The 19418-nt window shown below is 42.4% G+C and overlaps 1 protein-coding gene and 1 gene segment (V, D, J or C); one reads left to right on the forward strand and one right to left on the reverse strand.

Moving 5' to 3' along the window:
• The window catches only part of LOC108386584 (zinc finger protein 280B), a 135413-nt gene extending 124885 nt beyond the window's left edge, over window positions 1-10528 (reverse strand). For 3 of the 5 annotated variants that reach the window (XR_012125510.1, XR_012125509.1, XR_012125508.1), the window contains exon 1: window positions 10135-10528. The gene's annotated coding sequence lies outside the window, so the exon portion shown is untranslated. The other 2 variants (XM_036993124.2, XM_073222656.1) reach the window with 2 other exon arrangements.
• LOC108383606 (immunoglobulin lambda variable 1-40-like) overlaps window positions 1-19418 on the forward strand; it is a 178626-nt gene that overhangs the window by 65513 nt on the left and 93695 nt on the right.

The raw sequence follows: 19418 nt of genomic DNA on the forward strand, positions 1-19418 counted from the left end.
ATCCATTCATGATAAAAACTCTCAGCAAAATGGGAATAGAGGGCAAGTACCTCAACATAATAAAGGCCATATATGATAAACCCACAGCCAGCATTATACTGAACAGCGAGAAGCTGAAAGCATTCTCTGAGATCGGGAACCAGACTGGGATGCCCACTCTCCCCACTGTTATTTAACATAGTACTGGAGGTCCTAGCCACGGCAATCAGACAAAACAAAGAAATACAAGGAATCCAGATTGGTAAAGAAGAAGTTAAACTGTCACTATTTCCAGATGATATGATACTGTACATAAAAAACCCTAAAGACTCCACTCCAAAACTACTAGAACTGATATCGGAATACAGCAAAGTTGCAGGATACAAAATTAACACATAGAAATCTGTAGCTTTCCTATACACTAACAATGAACCAATAGAAAGAGAAATCAGGAAAACAATTCCATTCACAATTGCACCAAAAAGAATAAAATACCTAGGAATAAACCTAACCAAAGAAGTGAAAGACCTATACCCTGAAAACTACAAGTCACTCTTAAGAGAGATTAAAGGGGACACTAACAAATGGAAACTCATCCCATGCTCATGGCTAGGAATAATTAATATCGTCAAAATGGCTATCCTGCCCAAAGCAATATACAGATTTAATGCAATCCCTATCAAATTACCAGCAACATTCTTCAACGAACTGGAACAAATAATTCAAAAATTCATATGGGAACACCAAAGACCCCGAAGAGCCAAAGTAATCCTGAAAAAGAAGAATAAAGTAGGGGGGATCTCACTCCCCAACTTCAGGCTCTACTACAAAGCCATAGTAATCAAGACAACTTGGTACTGGCACAAGAACAGAGCCACAGACCAGTGGAACAGATTAGAGACTCCAGAAATTAACCCAAACATATATGGTCAATTAATATTTGATAAAGGAGCCATGGACATACAATGGCAAAATGACAGTCTCTTCAACAGATGGTGCTGGCAAAACTGGACAACTACATGTAGGAGAATGAAACTGGACCATTGTCTAACCCCATATACAAAGGTAAACTCAAAATGGATCATAGACCTGAATGTAAGTCATGAAACCATTAAACTCTTGGAAAAAAACATAGGCAAAAACCTCTTAGACATAAACATGAGTGACCTCTTCTTGAACATATCTCCCCGGGCAAGGAAAACAACAGCAAAAATGAGCAACTGGGACTACATTAAGCTGAAAAGCTTCTGTACAGCGAAAGACACCATCAATAGAACAAAAAGGAACCCTACAGTATGGGAGAATATATCTGTAAATGACAGATCCGATAAAGGCTTGACGTCCAGAATATATAAAGAGCTCACACACCTCAACAAACAAAAAACAAATAACCCAATTAAAAAATAGGCAGAGGAACTGAACAGACAGTTCTCTAAGAAAGAAATACAGACGGCCAAGAGACACATGAAAAGATGCTCCACATCGCTAATTATCAGAGAAATGCAAATTAAAACTACAATGAGGTATCACCTCACACCAGTAAGGATGGCTGCCATCCAAAAGACAAACAACAACAAATGTTGGCGAGGCTGTGGAGAAAGGGGAACCCTCCTACACTGCTGGTGGGAATGTAAATTAGTTCAACCATTGTGGAAAGCAGTATGGAGGTTCATCAAAATGCTCAAAACAGACCTACAATTTGACCCAGGAATTCCACTCCTAGGAATTTACCCTAAGAACCGCGGCAATCAAGTTTGAGAAAGACAGATGCACCCCTATGTTTATCGCAGCACTATTTACAATAGCCAAAAATTGGAAGCAACCTAAATGTCCATTGGTAGATGAATGGATAAAGAAGATGTGGTACATATACACAATGGAATACTACTCAGCCATAAGAAGAGGGAAAATCCTACCATTTGCAGCAACATGGATGGAGCTGGAGAGTATTGTGCTCAGTGAAATAAGCCACGCGGAAAGAGAAATACCAAATGATTTCACTCATCTGAGGAGTATAAGAACAAAGGAAAAACTGAAGGAACAAAACAGCAGCGGAATTACAGAATCCAAAAATGGACTAACAGGTACCAAAGGGAAAGGAACTAGGGCGGATGGGTGGGCAGGGAGGGATAAAGGGTGGGAAGAAGAAAGGGGGTATTAAGATTAGCGTGCATAGTGGGGGAAGGAGAAAGGGGAGGGAGGGCTGTACAACACAGAGAGGACAAGTAGTGATTCTACAACATTTTGCAATGCAGATGGACAGTGACTGTAATGTGGTTTGTAGGGGGGACTTGGTATAGGCGAGAGCATAGTAAACATAGTATTCTTCATGTAAGTGTAAATTAAAGATTAAAAAAAAGAAAGAAAGAAAGAAAAGGAGGATTACTCCTTGATAGGATAAAACTATTGGTAAATCAAAGATTAATGCATGCTTTAAATATCCTTAATTTTGATCACCTAAATGGTGTCAGATGATCGGCTATGGAGGTACTCTTTTCTGATAATATTTTCTCTTAATAAAAATAAAAAAATAAAATAAAAAATTTAAAAAAAGCAGTTCCTGTGTGCTGACCTCCAATGAGTTCTACACAGTGGTATATAGGGCATGTCAAAGTGTGGGCAAAGGGTCTGTTTGTTTCTATGCAGAAGATCAAGGACTAGCTTGGCTACCCAGAAAATGAACTAAGATACGATATGAGGAGGAGCTTCCGGCATCAGCACTCTCTGGAGGACTCGTGCTGGGGGATGATCATCAAAAACCCTCCACAGGGATCTGGGCGATGCTACCGTTGTGGCTGCGTCCATCCCACCGTTTCCTGGACTTGCCACTGGAATGAGGAGGGAGATGTCTAGGCTGGTATGTGCATACAGTGAGACAACGAATATGACCGGATCTGTACTGTTGGAACTCAACCAGAAGTTGGGAGGGGTGCAAGTTGTAGCGCTCCAAAATCTTACGACTATAGACTATCTACGGTTAAAAGAACATATGGGATGTGAACAAATCCCAGAAATGGGTTGCTTTAATTTGTCTGATTTCTCTCAGACTGTTCAAGTACAGTTGGACAATATCCATCATATCATAGACAAATTCTCACAAATGCCTAGGGTGCCTTACTGGTTTTCTTGGCTTCACTGGAGATGGCTGGTAATTATAGATTTGCTTAGTTTATGTCACCGTATTCCTATTATGTTAACATGTGTGCGCAAGTTAGTTAGTAGTTTAAAACCTATACATGCTTAAGGTACTCTACAAGAAGATATGTCAAAGAAATAATCAATCCTCCCATGTTTCCTTCATATGCTACATCTATAGCTTTTCTTCTTCCTTCCTAATTACAACCCTTAAATAGAATTCGTGCCTCATATCGAATTTACTGAGTATCATAATTCCTCCAGGTGGTAAAGATACCTCGAGACAAGTGCTGGGCATAGAAGCCACAGGGCATAAATATGCAAAGAAGTAAAAAGCTAACCTTTGCAAACAATATGGCTTCTCTCTCACTTACCAACTTTACATTTCCCTGTATGGCCCCGGAAGATGACTGGTTAGCCAGAGACGGGTAAGATTCCTCAAGGGAGGAACAACCTAAGACAGGCACAGTCGCAGGGGGGCCATCAGGTAAGAATTAGGGGATCAACAGAGGTGAGGCTCAGAACCTCACCCCCCATGCTTTGAGAGAAATCTTCTGCATCCGTGGATGTCTTGCTGCCCTTGTCTAGCCTGGATTAATACTTAGTCCATAGGCACACACCTGATCATCTGATCATCTACATTTGCCTTCTTACAGCACTAAACTATGTTTTCTACCTTTATCTTGCATCTACCTACCACTTCAGCATTTTATTAAAAATAAAAATAATAATAGGAGAAATGTGGGATCAACATATAAATCAAGTACAAAAATCAAACGAATATTCATATTTGACCTGATTGTTTATAGGTCATAATGCATGATCAAAACCGAAAGTTTCTGTGATGACTGCCCTTGTACTGTTCACCATGTAAGAATTTATTCACTATGTAAGAATTTGTTCACCATGTAAGAACTTGTTTGTTATGCTTCAGAAGATTGGAGACTGACGAGAATTAGGCTTGAGATGGATTAATGATTGTACATTGAGCGTTGACCCCCCTATACTGAATTTTATTGTTGTTAACAACCATTTGATCAATAAATATGAGAGATGCCCTCTCAAAAAAAAAAAAAAATGGGCAAAGGATTTGAATAGACATTTCTCCAAACATAATATACAAATGACCAATAAGAACAAGAAATACTACTCAACACAATTAGTCATTAGGGAAATGTAAATCAAAATCACAATGAGATACTACTTCATACCCACTAGTTTGGCTATAATAAGAGGCTCAACAAAAAGAGTTGCAGAAGATGTGGAGAAATTGGAATCATATATTGCTTATGTAATTGCTATAAAATGGTGCATCTACTTCAGACAACCATTTGGAAGTACCTCAAAAATTAAGTATAGAGTTACCATATGAACTACCAATTTTACTCCAAATACATACCCAAAAGAACTGAAAATATAAGCCTACACAACAATTTGCATAACAATGTTCACAGCAACATTATTCATAATAGCCAAAAAGTGCAAAGAACCCAAATGTCCACTAATTGGCAAATGGATGAACAAACTGTGGTACATCCATACAAAAAAATATTATTCAGTCATAAAAACAAAGTACTGCTGTACATATACGACATGGATAAACCCCGAAACATGCTAAGTGAATAAAGTGAGACAGAAAAGGCCACATATTGTATGATTCCTCTCATATAAAATGTGTAGAATAGGCAAACTCATAGAGACAGAAATAAACTAGTGGTTACCACAGGCTGGGGAGAAAAAAGGAATGGGGAATATAGTGGGCAGAACGACACCCCTCCCCAAATATCAGATCCAGTCCTTGAAACATGTATATGTTACCTGATTTTGAAAAAGGGTCTTTCAGATGTGATTAAGTTAAGGATCTTGGGAAGGTAAAACTATCCTGGATTAATTATATGAGTGCGCCCTAAATGCTATCACAAGTGTCCTAGTAAGTGAGGGAAGAGAGATCACACATATACTACGAGAAAGCAGTGTGAGAAGACCAGAGTGACATGACCACAAGCCAAGAAATGCCAGCCATGACCACAGGCTAGAAAAGGCAAGGAATGGATTCTCCCCTAAAGTGTCAGGGGAAGCACAGCCCTGGCAACATCCTGATTTAGGTCCAGCAATGCTGATTTCAAATGACTGGTCTCCAGAATTTAGAGAGAATAATTTTTTGTTGTTTTAAGCCACCAGGCTTGTGGTAATTTGTTATGGTGACTGCTAATGGATGCAGGTACGTTAATGAAACGTACCAGAATTAGTGGTAAATATACAGTGTTATGAACATACTAAAAACCATTCAGTTTTACACTCTAAAGAGTGAATTTAATGGTACGTGAATTATATCTCAATTAAAGAGGAAAAAATGCCTCGCACATCACAACAACTGATACTAAACTTACAAAACCCCAAGCAGACTCCATTCATGTAACAAGTAATTAGGATCATGCTAATGATGCAAAGTAATCTAGCCAAGGAAGTGAGTTAAGCTCGTGCCAGGTGGTCAATTTATGAATTCACAGGGGGATGCAGGCCTTCCCAGAGATAGAAGGCTATCTGCTTGTAAAGTGGATACTTCTCTGATACTAAGGACTTAGAAGGCCAAATTAATTTAAGTAGGATTGCTAAATATTTGACCAGGATGATCTCAGTTTAACCTGTTGCCCCTATGTATTAGTACCACTTTTCACTCTTAAAAATACCTCAGTTTGGTTGATAAATAAGTCAACCTAATAATAAGAAATCTGGAGCTTGTGAAGTGGTAAGATTCTCTGCAGGCCAGATGGGCCCTGTTATGAATCTCTACTTGTATCTCCCTGCTACTGAGAAGCTCGCAGGGGAAAAAATCCTGCTAAGACTTCTTCAGAGCATCCATGGTTTGTTTTCAAATATATTCAATAATAATGCTTAAACTAAACTCAGAATTGTATTATTATTCAAATGACTAATTCATACATTTAAGGGAAAGAAAGGAATATACCTAAAAATATTTGTAGTTCACAAGTGTAAGGAACTTACACAGGATGAGGTTAAAATAGCTTGCGCCCACATTTATTAAGAAGTCAAAAGATGAGTCACTATTATTTTTCTGAAATACCAAATTGACCCTAATATTGCCATTTTAGAACTCTGGGGTCCAAAAAAAAATTGGGTGGGGAGACAATTTTTTTTTTAAGAAATTAGGGAGAAATTGTTACTCTGTGGAAAGATCACCATAAGAAGTTCTATGTGAGGTCATACATACAAGTTTGGAAATATTCTGATGTTCACTATTTTGGATGAACTACAAAACATATTGGATCAATAGAATTGAAATATATCCCTGTCCCCCCAAAAAACTGAGAAACAGAGATTTGACACAGGAATGGAATGATTAAAAGACTTTGCACACTTTTGACAGTCTCCTAACCACAGAGGTAGGGGGAGGGAGGTGCATCAAGGTGCTGTTTGTGAGGCATTTGAGTAGCAGACCATTCATTCAATAAAAGTTTGGTGAGCCTACCTAGCATATACCAGGTACTGCACTATACACTGGCAATTCAGCAATGATGCAAACAAAGACCCTTTCTTCAGGGAGCTGACATTCCAGTAGAGGTAACTGGAAAATACTTTTTAAACACATATACATAAAATATTATTATGTATATTATAGTATCATATAGTACTATATATTTTGTTATATATAATAACATAGTAAAATATGTGAAATGCATTTTATATTATTGTGTATTCAAACATATATTTATATACACATGTAAAATTTCAAATGGTTACAAATGTTAGAAAATAAAGCAGTAAATGTCAGGTAGTATGGAGGCAAGCTGATAATCATACAGCATGGTTATGGATATCTGGGGAAGAATATTTCAACAGAGGAAATGGCAAATACAAAGACTGAAATTGGCACATGCTTAGCACAGTTAATGGTCAAGAGGCTAACAGACAAGCCAATGGAAAAGGAGATGAGATCAAAGAATGAGCTCCGTGTGGTGAAGAGCCAAAATCAAGTTGGTCGGTGTAGGCCAGTTCTTTGGTTTTCACTCAGTGTGATTAGGGTCACTGAGGTTTTGAGTGAGGAGTGATAGAATCTAACTTTCATTTAAACAGGGTCACTCTGACTGCTATATGACTGCTAGAAACAAACTTTAGAGGGTAGTATTGGAAGCAGGAAGACAAGTTAAAGAGGCTCCTGAAATAATATAGACAAAAGATGATGTTTGTAACAGACAAGATGGGAAAATGGAAGTACTAAGGGGTCAGATTCTAGATCAAAATCTATTAGGTCCCAAAGATTAGTTGACAGATTGGTTTAGGATGTGAAGGAGAAGATGATGACATACAAGGGGTGATGCTGAGCGGGTAAATATATGAGACTAGAGCTCAGGAAAAAGTCTGTGCTAGGTGTACAAATTTTGGCATCTTCAGCATAGAGTGTTATTTAAAACACAAGACTGAATGAACTCATTTAGGTTAAAAGGCCTGAGATCCAAGCCCTGAGGCATTTCATTGGTTAGAGGTTAGGGAGTTGATAAGGAACCAGAAAAGGATATGACGAGGGAATGTTTACAAAGAAATACTTACAGCCATTGGGTCAGGGGTTTGGGAGGGGTTAAGTCTTAAAAGGAGGAGAATCCTGTAGAAAGCAAATGAAATCCTGTAATCCAAATGAAAAGTTCTTTTCAAGGAGGAGGAAATGAATTCCTCTGATAAATGCTGCCAATAGATCATATAAAAAAAAAAACTAAAAACAGACCATCGGATTAAGCGCTGTGAAATTCACTGGTGACCTTGACAAAGAGTAGATTTAAAGGAGAATGGGGGAACTGGAGAAAACAAATATGGACAACTCCAGAAAAATTTTCCTGTAATAACACACAAATACGAAACAAAATAAGCAGGAGGCGGATGTGTCATCAAAAGATGGATTTTTAAGAAGAGGCGACATTATAATCAGTCTGTTTGCTGATGGAAATGACCCAGAGAAACAGAAAACTTAATCCAGGATAAAGATGAGACTTGTGGGAACAACATCCTTGAATAAAGAATAACTGCTTGGATCTAGTACACAAAAGAGGTATTGGCCTTAGCCTGGAGCCAAATAATGTACCAACAGTAACAGGACAATGCTTGAGATCATACAGAGAAGGGTAGAATGGTATATAAATGGTATGGAAGCCAAGCCTCTAAGATAGCCCCAAATGAACCTCGCCTCATGGTATTCACACTTGTGTGTAGCTCTCCCCCACATTATCATGGGGTTAGTCTGTGGAACTAAACAAACACAGAAGTGATTATATGTAACATCTGAGAAAGACTGAACCTCATCTTGGGTACAAGCTCTCTTGAATCACTCGCTCTAGGGGGAAGTTAGCTGCCAGGACATGCATGAGCAGCCCCACGGAGAGGCACACAGATGAGGAACAGAAGCCGGCTGCTAACAGTCCGGTGAGTGAGCTTAGACAGATCATCTAACAAAAGTCAAGTCTTCAGAGATTGCCCACCCAGTCAAAAGCCTGACCAGACCTCATGAGACACCCTGAGCCAGAACCACACAGCTAAGCCACTCCAGGGTTCCAGACCATGAGAAATTATGAGATAATAAACACGTATTATTTTAAGCTATTGTTTTGAGATAATGTGTTACACAGCAATAGAAAATAAACTATACAGTGGCTCTCCCTGAGCTGTATGCACAAGTTTGCTGAGCACAGAATTTACCTATAATCTTGCCTACTGGCATGGAATGGATTGAGAGAGCCTCTCCCATCCAATCATATCATGAAATAAAGTCCGTAGGGAAAAGGGTATGAAAATGAACAACAACCAAACCCATGCAATCATTTTTAAATACATTTACCCTGAATGAACCACTTTAATACATTAGCTGAAATCTTAGGGTATGTGTTTCAGCCCATTAGCCTTGTCACATGGTAAAAAAGAGATCAGCTTTACATGGCTTAAAATCTACGGTGCTCTTACTTTTCTTTCTCCTTCCACGTGGGCAGGGGAAAGCAAGCCACCACCACCCTCCCTTTCTTACGAGGCAATTTAGAGAGTCCAGAATTATCTACATCAATGAGTGGCCCGAATTTATCCATACATACTCAGTTTCAAATCATACACACTCAGGAAACACTGCCTAAACAGTAACGTTTTACCACAGAAGAGAACAAGTGAAAAACTTTGAGATCCAACCTTGGTCCTTATTATAAAGACCTCGCATATCTTACCTCAGGTGTGCACTCAAATCTTCTCAGAACGTGAGCTATTCCAGGCAGGAGATCCCGTCCTTGAGACAACCAGAGAGGACTGGAGGTGTGTACGTGTTACAGGAACCTGACTGCCATGCGGATCAAGCATTTATCAAGCCTCTCACAATCGGAAAAAGAGCTGAATTCCTTTCCCTGCCACATGTTCCACCCATCTAGCCTTCATCATTAAAGAAACACTCCATCCGGGAACTGCCCGAATCAAATGCCTCGAAATCACCCTCGGGCCTGGCTCTGGGTCCAGAGAGACAGTAAACAAGAAAAATACACAAGGCACCGCGGCAGGAGGGAGGGACCGAAAAATGAACTTTAAAGTGCTTTCAACGCTTTCGAGGGTCCGGACGTACCTAAGTCCTGAATGAGGGCGGGGCCGGAGTTACAAAACCGGTTACAGACGTTTAACCCCCTGAAGCTCCCCAGGAGACCACCGCGGGGGGTGCGGGCTGCGAGGCGGCGGAGGGCCTCGGGAGCCAGGCCGGGCCCCTCCCCCGGGAGGCCTCGGCGCGGCCGGGCCCTGCGGGATGGGGAGCGCCCCGCCGGGGTTAGGGAGCGGAAGCCGACTCTAGAGGCGCCCGCGGACATTAGGGAAGGGAGGGCGCGTGGGAGGCTCTTAGGGCCGGCCGGGGGCCGCCCGCGCGACACTCACTTTCCAGAGGCCGTCCACGCCTGGCGCGGCGTCGGGACCCGCGGGGCAGCAGCCGCGGAAGCCCTCCCTTCTCCCCTCGGAGCACACGTTCGAGTCTTGCCACGCCCCCGTTCTTACCGTCCCGGTCCGCCGCCGTCCCGGAGTTGCCTGCAGCTCATCGGGCCCGAGACGCTCCCCCGGCGAGGCCCGAGGGGACGACGCCTCCTCCGCGCCCCGGGAGCCGCAGTCGCCGCCGGCTCCCCCGCACGCGCGCCCGCTGCCACCTGTGATTGGCTGCCAGGTGAGGGCGCGAGGTCGACGCGACTCCGAGCGCTGCCATCTGATTGGCCGGGAGGCCGGATCGGGCGCATGCGCGCGCCCTGACGCCCCCTGGTGGCAACCGCTGGGCGCGGAGTCAGGCTGAAGCGGGCAGGGGCCCGCCGCCATGACTTTGGCTCCCTGGAAGCATGTTGGGCGGTCAAGGTTTCACAGTCAGCCTGGATTCTGCGTCGAGGGCTGGCTCCCAGTTACTAGGCGATATGTTTGCCCACCTGTAGTCCATCTCTGGTAATCTTCACCTGGGGTTCCTTTTCCATAATAAAAAGAGCTGCCTGCTGCTTGAGGAGCTTGGCCACGCTGCTGGGTGGGCATCCAGTCCAGCCTGTCACCTGTTTTTATACCAATTAGCAGCGAGCTAAGAATGAACTTAATGTTTTAGTGTCTGGGTAAAAAACACTCAGAGAGTATTATGATTTGTGGCATCTGAAAAATATATATAATGAATAAGGTATTTTGTAGTATCTGGAAATTAAATGCAAATTTCGTGTCCATTAATAAAGTTTCTTCTTCCCCTTATACAGGTGCAACTGACATAGAACATTATATTAGTTTCAGGTGTGCAACATAATGACTCAATATTTGTCTATAATGTGAAATGATCACCACAGTAACTAACATTCATCACCACACAGTTGCAAAATATTTTTCTTATGCTGAGGATTTTTAAGATTTACTTTCTTAGCAACCTTCAAATATGCAATACAGTATTATTAACTATAGTCACCATGCTGTACATTACATCTCTAGAATTTTTTAATTTCATAATTGGAAGTTTGTATCTTTTGACCCCTTTCATCCATTTCACCCACCCCAACATTTCTTCTTTTCAAATATATGCAGTTTAAATATGAATATCTTCTAAGAACTGCTTTACCCCATCGTATAAATTTTGTCTTTTTAATATCACTCAATTCCAAATAGTTTCCTTTTCTATACCGATTTCTCATAGGAGCTCTGAGTTATTCATAACCAGAAACAGGACTAGTGTGAGCCTGAAGTACAACATTGAAGGGGTTCAAAGTGCAGGGATGGTCCTTCTGCATTTTAGGCTCCTGGCTTCCCTCACCCTAGTCCCAGCCCTGTTTAGAATAATATTGATTTCCAAGCTTTAGGGCTTTTTTTCCTCAATTAACTATTGTTGATTTGTAGCTCAACTGCCCTGCAATCAGTGGATAGCTATAAAAAGCCCTCCAGCTAACACTGCAATTAATGATGAACTATTGCACTTGAGTTTAAGAACAAGACAAAGTTCTCATTACACAATGTACAGAACATTATCATTTTGTACAATGTGCAATGTCCTGTACAATGTACACCATATAGAACATTTTACAGTGAAAAAAATATTGAAGATCATGACTCATCAGGGAAATGCAGATGAAAACTACCATGTTCTAGAACAATGTCCATTATAATCACTTCAGTTCAACAAAGTCCCTGGAACAGCCAAGACACCTTTGAACACCAAAGCTGGAAAACTCCCGATACCTGTATTTGGTCAGGGCTCTCCAGAGACAGAACCAATAGGATAGAGAGAGAGACGAGATTTACGCGATTACGGAGGCTGAGAAATTCCACAATACACTGTCTGCAAGCTGAAGAACCTGGAAAGCCAGCAGTGTAGTTCAGTCTGAGTCTGAAGGCCCAGGAACCAGGAACACTGATGTCCAAGGACAGGAGAATTACATGTCCCATCTCAAGAAGACAGGGAAAAATGCCCCTCACTTTTGTTCTCTTAGGTGTCTCATTGTGTGATGCACTCCCAAGTTGCTAAGGGTTAGCTTGTTCACTCAGGCTGATGATTCAAATACTAATCTCTTCCCCAAATACTTTCACAGACACAGCGGAGGTAATGTCTTACTAGCTATCTGGGCATCCCTTAGACCAAATTGATACATAACATTAACCGTCACATAAACTTAGGCAGAGCTACAATATTCAAGATAGTGGGGCATTACCACAAGGATAAAGAACTGGGCAAATGGAATGGAATGGAGTCCAGAAATACATAGTCACCTACCTGGCGTACACAACGAGTCAACGGCAATACAGCAGGAAGAGTGGTTTTTAGTGAATGGTGTTGGTTAATTTGAATATACATATGAAAAATTAAATACCTTGATTTAACACAACATAAACAAAAAAATAGATCTGAGGTGGATCACAGACCTAAATGTGAAAAGCTGAACAGTAATGTTTCTAGAAGAGGAGGAATGTTTGTGTGCTTGGTCGACAATAATTTCTCAAATAGGATGCAGCATGAAGCGTCAACCTTGACGGAATATGTTCACCCATTAAAGTACCAAACAGGTCAAGTTACAGGATATTATCAGTGCCTCAGTAGTTCCTTCATGCCTTTCTCAATTGACAGACAGGATAGTTTTTAAAAAAACGTTGGGGGAAAAGACCTGAATAGGCTTTTAAAAAAAGAGGATGATATTCAAGTGGCCGATAACCGTATGGAAAAAAATTGTCTCAAGATCATGACTCAACAGGAAAATGCAGATGAAAACTACAACGTGGCACTTTTACAACTTGCAGAGAATTGTAGTAAAGAGAAGGCCCACCAGGGCCGAGTGCTGGATCTGTAGCAGTGGAGTTGTCAGTACTGGTGGTGGAAATGTCAGTTGTTTCAGTCGCTTTGAAAAAGTGGTTGGCGGTGTCTGCACTGCATCAAGTGTTGAGTCACTTGGCATCGCTCGGACCTTCGTCCACACCTCCTACAGGAAGTACAGCTCCTCCTCGACACTGAGGCCACGGAGAGCGCGAATCTGAGCAGTGTTGAGGCATGACTCGTGGCGAGCTTGTTTCTCTAATCAGATTTAGGTGAAGACTGAAAAGTAACAGGACCAGCCCTCGCTCTGCATTCTGATGGAGAGACTGGCCAGGTGGACGCCGCGTTGGACCTTCGGGTCACGTGCTTTGCGGGCCGTACCATCTTGAGTCAAGTGACCTCTGTTTTTTACTGTGATTCCGGCGTCACTGTTCAAAATGCTTGCAATGAGTGGCTTTGAATTTGAAATAACTCTGAAGAGACTCTCAGCCTCTTCATTTACAAGCTGCACTCCTACAAAGATTAGCTCTGCGCCCTGGTCGACCCCATCCCCATGATTCCCATGTCCGGCTTCCCCCCGACCCCCACCATTCTTCTCCAGAGGTCTTTGCTTTTCCTCACATGACAAGAGGACTGCCATTTCACAATTGCTTTTAGCTGCAAGTGGCCCTTTCGGCTTCTAGTGCTTTCTTGTAAATTGCCACCTAAGTGCAAACACATGTCATCAGTATTTATTTCACACGTCATAGTGTTTATTTCAAAAGACAAAATCATTGTCTTTTTTTAACCCTCCCCTGAAACACTGAGACAACGATGAACATCCTTATTCTACTTGTGAGGAAACAGGCTCAAACCATTTAAGTGACATGATAATTCCAGATTTGCCCCAGGTCTCTCCCAATTGCAAACTGCTCAGCACACCCTCTTGCAGGGCCATGACTAGGGTGACGCAAGTGAGGCATTAGGGCCCGGGAATTAAGGAGGCACAGGTTCAACATCTCAGAGCGCCCACCTCCTTCCTCTGTGCACCCAGCGTGTCTCACGAGCCTCTCTTGCTACTCCCAGATGCACCCTCAGGGATGACTAAGCTTTCTGACCAACCTGGACAAAATTTAGTTCCAGAGAGTTCCCTTGAAATCCGCCCTGCCTGCAGTGTTCTTTCTCAGTAAACCGTTGTAGTTGCTCAGTTCACAAACTTTGAAGACATCCTTTGACAGTCTTTCCCCCACACCCCAGAGCCAATCACATAGCAGACCCTGCCTGTTCCGTCTTCCAGAGGGGTCCAGAGCCTGAGCACTCTTTCTACCTCCACTGCCCCCCGCCGATCGAAGGCACTGTGGTGTTCTCTCCCTGGATCACTGCAGAAGTTTCCAGCCTTACACAACTTTTGTTAGGTCTCCCCATGGTAGCCCCAGGGCTCCTGCTACAATATGTAGGAGAGCTGGCATGCACTCTTTTCTTAGAGATTTCCAGTGTCTGCCCATCTCACTCAGAAGAAATGCCAATGAACATAAAATGTCCGGAAGAGCCTTAGGCCCACCATCTGTGCCCACTGGTTCTTGTGTTTTCTGTGCCCCTCACCCTCCACGGCAGCCACCCCAAGCACCATGAGTCTGGAAGGCACCAGACCCTGTGCTTTCCCAGGACACCTTTTTCTCCCACCACCTTAGTGCTTTTTACCTCAGATAGCCCCATCCTGGTGCCCACCCTGCTTCAAGTCTTTCAAGTCCAAGGCTTCCTTGACCGTAACACCAGAAATCACAGCCTCCCTCAACTTATATGCCCTGTTCTCTCTCAAATAGCAATTTTTCAATTTAGCATCTGTCACCTGTATAACACACAATATATAAAATATGTTGTTTCTTTTCTATCTCCACCCACTAGACTGTAACCTACCTGAGACTAGGAATTCGTGTTTCGTTTACTGCTGTATCCTTAGCTTCTAGAGCAATGTCTGGCATACCCTCAGTGCTGCGTCTTTGTTACATAAAGAAATAGTAGCTGTTATGAATATGATCATGGATGTGTATGACAGACCTGAATCCACTAATTCCAGGTACTCCAAGCATTTAATAAAGCCCAAGCCCAAATGACTTAATATTATCATGCAAGGGAGAAATTCATCCAGTATTTAGGGGTACATGTGTGTGTGTATGTGTGTGTGTGTGTGTGTATGTGTGTGTGTGTAATTGAAACAAAAGAGTATTTCATTTTGTGAAATAATACCCTCCTTCCGATATATATACCGATACCTTCCGTACCATTAACGCTTTACACTGATGCTAAGGCACATGCTAATGTTCACATTTTATCATTTCTGAAATCAGACTGCATCTCAGTAGCATGTTACACTTTGGTAGCATATATCCTTTTTATTTTATAGTGACATCAGAAATACAGTTGTATTTTAGAGTTGATGGCATCTTAGATTCAACAACAAACTCTATCTCTTTTCATAAACTTTGCAGTCCACTAAATTTATTTCACATTTTACTAAAGGGATGCTAGCTGCATTTTGGCAAAGGGCTTAAGACAGGGATTGGCAACTGGGTGGCCCCCTGTGTTTTCATAGCCAGCAAGCCAAGAATGATCTTTACATTTCCTTTTTTTTAAAAGAATTTATTTAATATTTAAAACTTTTAATTTGGCTGGATAGGAACCCAAAGTAATATTCTGTGACATGTGAAAATGTTTTCTGATACGTGAAAATAAATGTCAGTGTCCACAAATAAAGTTTTATCACGACACAGGAGTGGTTTAAGGCTCTATAGTCAGTAGCCATTTTCACAGTACAGTGGACCCTTGAGCAACACGGATTTAGAATATGTGAGTCCACTTACACCAGGACTTTTCTCAATAAATATTTTGGAAAAGTTTCTGGATATTTGTGACAATTTGAAAAAAATGTTTTTTTTCCTTGCTTACTTTATTGTAAGAATACAGTATATGGTACATAAAAATACAAAATATGTGCTAATCGACTGTTTCTGTTATCCATAAGGCTTCTGATCAACAGTAGGCTATTAAGTTTTGAGGGAATCAAAAGTTATGTGCAGTATTTTTCGACTGCTGTGGGGGCGGGCTTCCTAATCCCAACCTTGTTCAAGGGTCAACTGCACTGTGTCAGAGTCAAGCACTTGCAACAGAGGTTACAGGGCTCCTGATGCCTAAATATTTACTATCTAGCTCTTAACAGAAGTTTATCAACCTATGGTTTAAGAGAATAAAAAATGGAGGATACCAAATTTCTTAGCTTACCACTTCCTGAAGTTGTATGTCCAGACAACTCAGTCAATTACTTCACACTCTGGGCTGCAAGGGAGAGCAAAGCTGGTGTGTCCTCCTCTCCACCCCTGGAGAAATTTCTCTAGAGTTCAGGGGAAGTGGCAACTTTCAAGGTCAGTGGAACTCTTACCTTGTGCTCCAAATGCCTTTCTGAGTGAGGCTAGATCAGAAGATCCCACCCCTTTTAAAGTCTATTATACACGTAAGAGAATGAAACTGGATTATCGTCTATCCCCATACACAAAAGTAAATTTGAAATGGATCAAAGACCTGACTGTAAGTCATGAAACCATAAAACTCTTAGAAAAAAAACTTAGGCAAAAATCTCTTGAATATAAACATGAGCAACTTTTTCCTGAATGCATCTCCTCAGGCAAGGGAAACAAAAGCAAAAATGAACACATGGGACTACATCAAGCTAAAAAACTTCTGTACAGCAAAGGACACCATCAGCAGAACAAAAAGCATCCTGCAGTATGGGAGAATATATTTGTAAATGACAAATCCAGCAAGGGGTTAACATCCAAAATATGTAAAGAACTCACACACCTCAAAACCCAAAAAGCAAATAACCCGATTAAAAAATGGGCAGAGGATATGAACAGACACTTCTCCAAAGGAGAAATTCAGATGGCCGACAGGCACATGAAAAGATGCTCCACATCGCTTGTCATCAGGGAAATGCAAATTAAAACCACAGTGAGATACCAACTCACACCAGTAAGGATGGCCAGCATGGAAAAGACTAGGAACAACATATGCTGGCAAGGATGCAGAGAAAGGGGAACCCTCCTACACTGCTGGTGGGAATGTAAATTAGTTCAACCATTGTGGAAAGCAGTATGGAGGTTCCTCAGAAAACTAGAAATAGAAATACCATTTGACCCAGAAATCCCACTCCTTGGAATTTACCCAAAGAATACAAGTTATCAGATTCAAAAAGAAATGTGCACCCCTATGTTTATCACAGCACTATTTACAATAGCCAAGAAATGGAAGCAACCTAAGTGTCCATCAGTAGATGAATGGCTGAAGAAGATGTGGTACATATACACAATGGAATACTATTCAGCCATAAGAAGAAAACAAATCCTACCATTTGCAACAACATGGATGGAGCTGGAGGGTATTATGCTCAGTGAAATAAGCCAGGCGGAGGAAGACAAGTGCCAAATGATTTCCCTCATTTGTGGAGTATAAGAACAAAGCAAAACTGAAGGATCAAAAAGCGGCAGACTCACAGACCCCAAGAAGGGACTAGGGGTTACTAAAGGGGAGAGGTGAGGGAGGGTGGATGGGGAGGGAGGGAGAAGGGAATTGAGGGATATTATGATTGGTACACATGGTATGTCGGGTCAGAGGTCATGGGGAAGACTGTAGCACAAAGACAAGTAGTGACTCTGTGGCATCTTACTACACTGATAGACAGTGATTGCAATGGGGAGTGGGGGAGGGGAAGTGATGATATGGGTGAATATAGTGACCACAGTGTTTTTCATATGAAACCATAAGAGTGTTTATCAGTGATACCTTAATAATAAATAAATAAAATAAAGTCTATTATAGTCCAGCTGATAACATCCAAACAGGGCTCCAATCATGTTTCAAATGAGTTTATCCTGATTGGATTTTCATTGTCCAGAGCAATGGTCAAAACCTTTCACCCAAATTGCCCTGCAAAGAAAAGAATGTGGGTAGGGCTTCAGGGCTTGGCCCAGGGCTGCCATCTTGGTTGGGTGCCTGAGTGAGGAGGGGTGGGGGGGTGCCCCTTCCTCTCTCTGTGTCCAGAGCCCCACCACCTTATCTCCAGTTTACCTGGGTCTTGAGCCATTGCAAGTCAGCAGGAGCAGGGAAACGCAGTCCACAGCTATTCCAACAGAGTTCAGTGTGTGATAAGAAAAAGACAGTCTTGTAGGTGTTGGGGAGTTCTACAGACCACTCCAGGTATAGAGAACAAAAACCTGCCTTCTGCCTGTCCCCACAGACAGCTGGGGGGGGCAGGTTTCACTCCCAAGCTGGTCAGGCAATCTGCACTTGAAGATTCAGCTCTGTGGGGACCAAAGGCAGGTCCCCCCCCTCTCCCCAAACATGCCACTTGGGCATATTATTTTGAATTAAATATCACTTAAGAAACATCCAGTGCAAGAAAATGACTCTGAACCCCTTTGTCTCCAGAAAGCAGGAAATAAAGCTCCCATGTACCAGGAGGTATAGGGTCACCCTTATCACCAGTCACAGGGACTTCCAGAGCCCAAAAGGGCAGAGGAAAATTCTTTCTCCCCGATAGCTCCCATGGGAGTCCAGGTGCCCAAGCAGGGTTCTGACTGTGGTTCTCCACGTTTAATCCCAAGAGTTCTTCTAGGCAGCAACCCACTGGTCTCTTAGTCTGTTTCCAGGGGTCAAAGGTCAGTGCTCATTTGCTCTGGCCACCCCTCCGCCCCTCCGCCCCTTATTCTCCCTTCCCTCAGCACTTTCCAGACTGGACCTCAGGATCCCCTCCCACTGCGTTTACAGCCCTTTGCATACAGACCCCTGGGGAAGGGAAGGCTGCAAGCACACCCCCACAACAGGCAAGAAATATTTGTATTTCCATTCCTACCAGTGCAACCAAGTCACGGAATCAAAACAAATCCAGTTTGCTAATTTAAATTTTCCAAAGTGCCATACTCTGATATAACTAAAAATACCTTTCTCATCAAGTCCGTGGGGTGTACACCTGAAACGTACACAAGGTTATATGTCAACTATATTTCCATAAAGCTGGATAAATAATTAACAAATGTACAAATTAATTTTTTAAATGCCTGTTTGTGTAAATGTAACAAGTGAAATCCAGGGTGGTATTAAAGTATAAAACCGAGGGTCTTTATTTTGTCTGGGGACTCTGGAAAGGCTGCCTTTACTTTCAGGGAGCCCAGGGCATTTCCTGTAGGAAGCAGCTTAAGTGAAGTGACAAGGTTTCCACAGCAGGAAGTCCTGATGGTGACTGCCAGCCTCAGCCGTGTATGCGGTGCCATCGCTCCTGGGCGCCCATGAGGTCCTACTGCTTTGCCCTTTGCCAGTCTGTTCCAGCCACACTGCCCTCTTGCACCAGGACCTTCCCACCAGTTCCTTATTCTGGAATATTCTTCATTCGCACATCCTCTTGGCACTTTTCCCACATCCTCCAGGTCTTTGCGGCAGAGCTGCTTCACTGGAGCCCACCCTGCTTCACTGGAGCCCACCCTGACCACCTTCCTAACAT

The sequence above is a fragment of the Manis javanica genome, chromosome 15, assembly GCF_040802235.1.
Source record: "Manis javanica isolate MJ-LG chromosome 15, MJ_LKY, whole genome shotgun sequence".
Taxonomy (NCBI): Eukaryota; Metazoa; Chordata; class Mammalia; order Pholidota; family Manidae; genus Manis; species Manis javanica.